The sequence below is a fragment of the Pogona vitticeps genome, chromosome 1 (assembly GCF_051106095.1).
Source record: "Pogona vitticeps strain Pit_001003342236 chromosome 1, PviZW2.1, whole genome shotgun sequence".
Classification (NCBI taxonomy): Eukaryota; Metazoa; Chordata; class Lepidosauria; order Squamata; family Agamidae; genus Pogona; species Pogona vitticeps.
The window spans coordinates 171,325,892-171,332,527 of record NC_135783.1 but is presented as its reverse complement, the minus strand read 5'-3'; the positions used below and the strand labels follow the sequence as shown (position 1 = coordinate 171,332,527).

General features: G+C 37.3%; 1 long non-coding RNA gene across 1 annotated transcript; it reads left to right on the top strand.

Annotated features, from left to right (window-relative positions):
• The first annotated feature begins 4,333 nt into the window (after window positions 1-4,333).
• On the top strand, window positions 4,334-6,328 carry LOC144583968 (uncharacterized). The gene is made up of 2 exons (XR_013537908.1): window positions 4,334-5,574; window positions 5,642-6,328. It is a non-coding gene; the product is annotated as an uncharacterized LOC144583968 (long non-coding RNA).
• Window positions 6,329-6,636: the final 308 nt, after the last annotated feature.

Sequence of the window (6,636 nt, the reverse complement as noted above, 5' to 3'; positions counted from 1 at the left end):
TCAGCCATTTTGCTAGGAACCCTCTCTGGCCTTCTTCCTGAAAGGGGGAGAGTTACAGAGGGACTAATTGAGATCACCTTACTTTACAAATGTTCCTTGGCAAAATGAGACAGGAAGATGGATTGACCTCAACTATTATTCATTAGGGATAGTCCTTTATAAATTTCAGATTAACAGTTTCTCTTCAGGAGCCTCTCTGTTATCCTTCTCACATAGTAACTTATCATAGCATTTCAAGTCTTGAACCATAAAAATTACTGGAGAAAAATAGCAGTTGTGGAACTTAAGGGAGTTCATTGCCTTTTGTCAAAAGGGGGATGGAATGTGTTAGAAACTACCCAATGTTCAGCTGTAATGCCTGCACTCAGTTATCCCCATAAAGCAGACGTCCTTCAGGCAATTTCCCCTACCTCACTGAAACGTCCTTCTGTCCAACTCTCCTGCCATACCAAATGTGAAGCTTTCAATTTAGCCATCTGTTTTCAAGTCAATTAAATCCACTCTTGCAAGCTATGCAGTGTCATCCAATGCCCACATGAAGATTTTTGGAGAGTTACTTTTTTGACTGCAGCTCCCAGAATCACTTCAAACAATACAGGCAATGGTCTTGCTGGGTGAGGGGATTTTGGGTGTTGTTGTAGTAAAAGAGAGACTTTTCTCAGATCGGCCCAAGTGGACTCCTTTTTGAGGGAATGCATAATATTTTTCCAGAGACATTTTCAAGATCAGGAGCACAGTCCTCTCATCTGTAGCAAGGCTGGCCCCTTCCTCTCCGGACAAGTAGTGTAACTGACCCCTCAGAAACAAAAAAAGTCTCTGTAGGTGGTGCTTCATTTCCCTCCCCACCCCCTTTGGCTTTTAATCTTGTTCCATTGCCTGGCTCTTTTGATGACATTAGCTGATCTGCTTCCTTTTAATTAATTGCAAATACAATAAGAGGGAGAGAGAGAAAGAGGAAAACGGGGAAGTACATAGAATCTGTTCATGGGCTGATTGCATAGGATCATATACATTTAGCTGTTGTGATGTCAGAGAAGTAGCAGTGTTTGCTCAACAGCATTGGAGTAGGAGAGAGTGAAATTCTGCAGAAAACGGTATGTAAATTTGGACATGAAACCAATCTGGCAAATATTTAACCATAGGGCAGCCTTTTTGAACCTTTTGCCATCCAGCCCTGCTTAATTGCAACTTCCATCCTCCCAAGAGATTAGAAGCAGCCAACCTATCTGGAGGGCACCACATTGAGGAAGATTGGTGTAGAGGATGCAATTAGGTAGTGCATGGTTGTGCCTGTATACAATGGAATGCTCCAAAAGAGTCCATGAGTGAAACCTACGTAAAGAGAATACTTCATCTGCAGAATTTTGAAAATGAATTTAGGAAGGAAGAATAATTCAAGTAATTCTTTTTTAATGGCCATGGGCAAAGTTTTGAGGGCTTTTGGTTTATTTGTTTTTATGCTCATCCTGTTACTGTGAAGAAACAAAGATACAAATTAATAATAATAATTTTTAAAAACCCAAACATCTTTGACTGCCACCAAGTAACCATGCCATCATTGATGATTATTAATATGAATTAATACCATGAGAAGTGCTTATCTGCAAGTTCAGTACAGCTGTAGGTCACTGTGTGTATGTGTAAACACTGTTGATACTGTAATATATTATTCCAAATGGAAACACAGTACACACAATGAAACAGAGGACAGAGATTTTTCACCTTTACAAAGGAAGAATCCCAAGGTTTTTGATCCTGTAAGCAAAGACAACAATTTGAAGAATTTTGAAGATGTGAATTCTGAATGTGAAACTTATATTCTCAGGGATGGTTTTTGCGCTCCCTTGTGGAGCAATGAAGATGAAGGGATATGACAGGAGGGAGAAATTCAGCCAAGGAATCAAGATGTTGTTGGTGAGGGAGTTATCCATCATGTGGCATGTGGCATTCATAGTTACAAAGGAAAAAAATCCCTAATCTGATTGATCCTGTTTGCCGATAACAGAGAAATTCATTTTGTTGTCAGCCACTGGCAGAAAAGTCACTGAGGACTGACTAGGGGTAGATTGGCAGTGACAGAACTGTTGGCTGACTGCCTTGGTGTCACTGCTTCTCCGCTAAAGCCCTGTATGGCCCTGTTTCATGTAAAGGAAATGGCTAGCAAGTTGTTTATGCATACGGATTTAAGCAATCATCTGGAAAGCAGCACCCAATATTTTATTTGTTCAAACTACTCTTGGAAAAAAGAGCATCAAATCCATGTTTTTGGCATGTTTAAAGTTCAATAGTTAAAATAATATGAAAAATCAAAATCTGGCTTATATCTTTGATGTTTTAGTGATCTAATATTTTGAAAGGGACTGAACGTGTCACCTGAGACCAAGGCTATCAGGAGGACAGACTGCATCATGAGCCTGGACTCCTAGCAGGGTCACTGAAGGAAGAAGGTTCTCAGCTAAAACACCAGGCTAAGATGCATCCATTGAGCAGCAGTGGTAGCTAGTGGGGAAGTCAACAGCAGTGACACTCAAGTTGACTTTTCTTAGTTCCTGTGCAGAAGATGGCAGAAAGTGGCCAAGGTAAAACACTGCTGAACATTTCTTAAATTGAAAGTAGGATGCAGTGGTAAACTACTGCTGAGCGTTTCTTCCCTTGAAAACCTTCTAATGAGACAGCCCAAAATGAAACAAGAGATAGTACTGGAAAATAAGACTCCCGGGATGGAAAACACTGGTGAAGAGCAAAAGACAAATATGAATAGTGCTGTCACTAATGATGCAACTAGATTAAAGCCAAAAGGGTGTCTCGTGGCTGAGTGTCACGGTAGTATGGAAAATGAAAAGAATGAATCAAGGTAAACAGGAAGCTGTAAAGCAAGGAATGGAATGTTTAAACATTGCAGTGCTGGGTGTCAGTGAACAGAGCAGGGTATTTTCAGTTAGACAAATACAAAGCATTGTACTCAGGAAATAACAAACTAAGAAGAGCTGGAGTGACTCATACTGATGCAAGATGTAGCACAGGCAGTTAGGGGCTATAATGTAAGGTCTAACTGAATATTATCAGTCAGACTCTGTGGAAAACCTATCAACATAACTATTATTCAAGTCTATGCTCCAACTACAGATGCTAAAGAAGATGATATTGAAAGTTTTAATGCAAGCATCCAGAAGGAAATTGGTCACACACCAAAATAAGACATGCTTATAATTAGAGGTGGGCACAAACCACCAGTTTGGCAGTTTGTGCTGGTTTGGTTTTTGCCCGGACAGGTGTTTGTCACTTCCCAGCCCCACCTCCTCTGGAGAGTGCCCACGCAGAGGCAGTGCCTTGGCTTCTCTGCCCTGCCTCCTCCAGGCACTGCCTCTAGTGGGGTTGGGATGTGCCAAACACCTGTTCAGCCAAAAATGCACTGGCATGAACTGCCGAACTGGTGGTTCATGCCCATCTCTATTTATAATCATAGGTTACTGAAATGCAAAAGTAGAAAACAAAGCAGATTAAAATGGTGGAAAATTTGGTCTAGCCAAGAGAAATGAAGCAAGAGAAAGACTCAGTGTGAAGCCAACAATCTGTTTAAATAAATACTTCAAAGCTGAAAAAGAATGCTAAAAGAATCATAATGCCAAAATATAATTTGAATAACATTTCCGATTAATTTAAAATCCACACAAGGATCAGTTTTGCATTTCTAAACTCAATTGAACATGGACTAGAAGAACTGTGGATTGAAACCAGAGATATTATGAGAGAAGAATGCACAAATATGACTTCTGGCTTGACGCTGCAACCAGACAGCAGGAGAAGGATGGATATCCGTCTTCTGGGCTGAATTCCAACCTGTTTGGGACCCCCCAGGGGGTTACAACCACCCCAAAGAGGTGGGGAATTGGGAGAGAAGCCTGTTGATTATAAGGGGGATGGCAGTTACCCCCGTTTTAATCCAGGAAACTCCCCAATCAACCAGCAGGCGGAAACAAGCAGCTGAATAGCTTGCTTGCAAGTCGTCGGCAGCTGGCAATAGAGAAGTGATAAATCAGCTAATTAACATTGTCGTTACCTCCGGGTGAGATAATATTTTATAACTATACTGCTTTATGAATATCCCTGGATGAGATAATCCCTATAACAGAAATAAGCTTCTCTTATCCCCACCACTTATAGAGCAGCAGTGAATCTGGAGAGAGGGAAGGAGATACAAAAAGATGCAAAGAAAATATATTGAACACTAATTAGACATTTAATTATACTTCAAGGAAGGAAGTTTGGTATTACTTTGGCATTAGAAATTTAAGAAATCTTTCTCTTAAAATATTTATTAGCTAAACAACTCTGGGAATTAAACTTGTTAAATTATGGCTATGTTATTGCTATCTACCGCATTGGCAAAAAGCCTAGAACAATGTCCTTGAACACTCTATGGCCATTTTATACTTAGAAATTGTTTTGACTTCCCTTTTTTTCCTGAGAACTGACTGAAGCACAGACAAATTCACCCTGGAAAGTCTAATCCTGCCAAAGTGGAATTTTTAAACTGTACTTTGCTGAGATCTGAACAAAGACCATCTTGGAATATATATCTGGTTAATGTGGACCTATGTGGACCAATAAAAATATTTGGATGTATCTTGGATTCTGAACCTGACTGTAACACAGGCTGGGATAGAATTAATACCGGAATGGACTGCATCCGGGGCTGGATAACAAAAGATATTAGGCCATGAATACAAACATTGAGTGAACTGAACTGTCACTTTACATCTGAGCCTGGATTCAAATTTAACCCTAAAGATGATTAATCTATTAAAGTGGATTTATTGAAGCAATTTTTGATAGAACTGGATTACTTTAAGCAACTGGTTGTCTTTCACTTGGAATACAATTATTTGACATCTTGGGACATAATGCTACAACAAGGAAAATTTTTGGGATGAAACAAAATCTACTCTTCAAGCAATTTTAGAAATAGTGAGATCCCACAACGAAGAGGCGAAATCATTCAATGTTAAGGAAGGACTATATTCAACAGGAGACAGGGAATAATGAACAAGGAAATATGAGGGTGGTGAATGATGTATGCCAACCAAAGGAGAGGCTGGAGGAAATCAGAGGAGAAAATTCAGGAGATCCAATTCTAATCCTGGAGATGACTAGAGAGTCTTAGGTGTGCTAAGGGAAGATAAGGGGAGAGAACCAGCAGATTTAATTAAAATAGCCTGGAAGATCTATTGGAGATAGATCAAGTGCATAAAATGATCCCAGACAATACAAGGGATGACAGAATTTTGAGAGAGATAGGAATAAGTATTGGGAAAAGACAATTAATGTATATTAGTTATGGTATTGATATAGACATGACAGAAAATGTGGAGATAGAAATGGCTAAACAATTGTATAAAGAAAATCTATATAAAATGCTTTAGATAACATTAACTATACTGTACATTAGGAATTTATTTAGTTATTCTTGGTATAAAATACAAAGTTGGTTAAATTGCCTCAAAATTATATACAATTTCAAGGTTAAATTACCTCAAAGTTATATAGATCTGAAACTAGAATTGCTTTTATTAGGTATTTTATTAGAGGATTAAATTGCCTCAAAATTATATAGATTTGAAACTAGAATTGCTTTTATTAGGTATTTTACTAGAGGACTTTGAGAACATTGTATACTGATTAAATCACCAAAATGTGAAAATAGATAATTATAAGCAAACTCATGTAACACGATGTTTAACAAGCACGAACTGAATGTAGATATATTAAAAAAAACTAATAACGTTATTAAAGAAAAAGAATGCAAAAATACAATGCCTGTAGTAGAAAGAAAAAGAAACTTAGATAGATGACAGAAGAAATATTTAAAATTGTAAAGGGCAGGTGAGCAGCAAAAACAAAAGGTGAAAGGAATAGGGCTAGAAACCTGGATATCATTTTTCAGCAACTGTAATATAGAGAAGCAGAGAGCTATTACAATAGCCACTGCAAGGAAATAGAGGAAAACAACAAAAGGGGGAAAGCAAGAAATCTCTTCCAGAAGATCCAAGAAACCACAGGGAAGTTTGAGCCTAGATTAGGAATTCTGAAAGACCAACATACTATCTGAGCAGGAGAAAATAAAGAGAAGATGGAAACAGTGTACTGAAGAGATAAAAGGATGACAGAGGAATCATATGCTGCAAACCTTGAAATTCTAGATGGTGAAGTGAAAACTGCTGTGAAAGCACTCAGTGAAATAAATCAAGAGGGATGGATGGGATACCAACAGGCCAATTTCAAGCCACAGCAAAACCCTAACAAATATGGAACAAATATGGAAAACAAATATGGAAAACAAAACAATGGTCCACAGATGAGAAAGAGTGGGCTTTTAGACCAGATGGGAGGAGGATTAAATCAAATAAATAAATCAAATAAATCAAATAAATTAAATAAATCAAATAAATCAAATAAATAAATAAATAAATAAATAAATAAATAAATAAATAAATAAATAAGTGAATGAATGAATGAATGAATGAATGAATGAATGAATGAATAAATAAATAAATAAATAAATAAATAAATAAATAAATAAATAAATAAATAAATAAATAAATAAATAAATAAATAAATAAATAAATAAATGCTCAA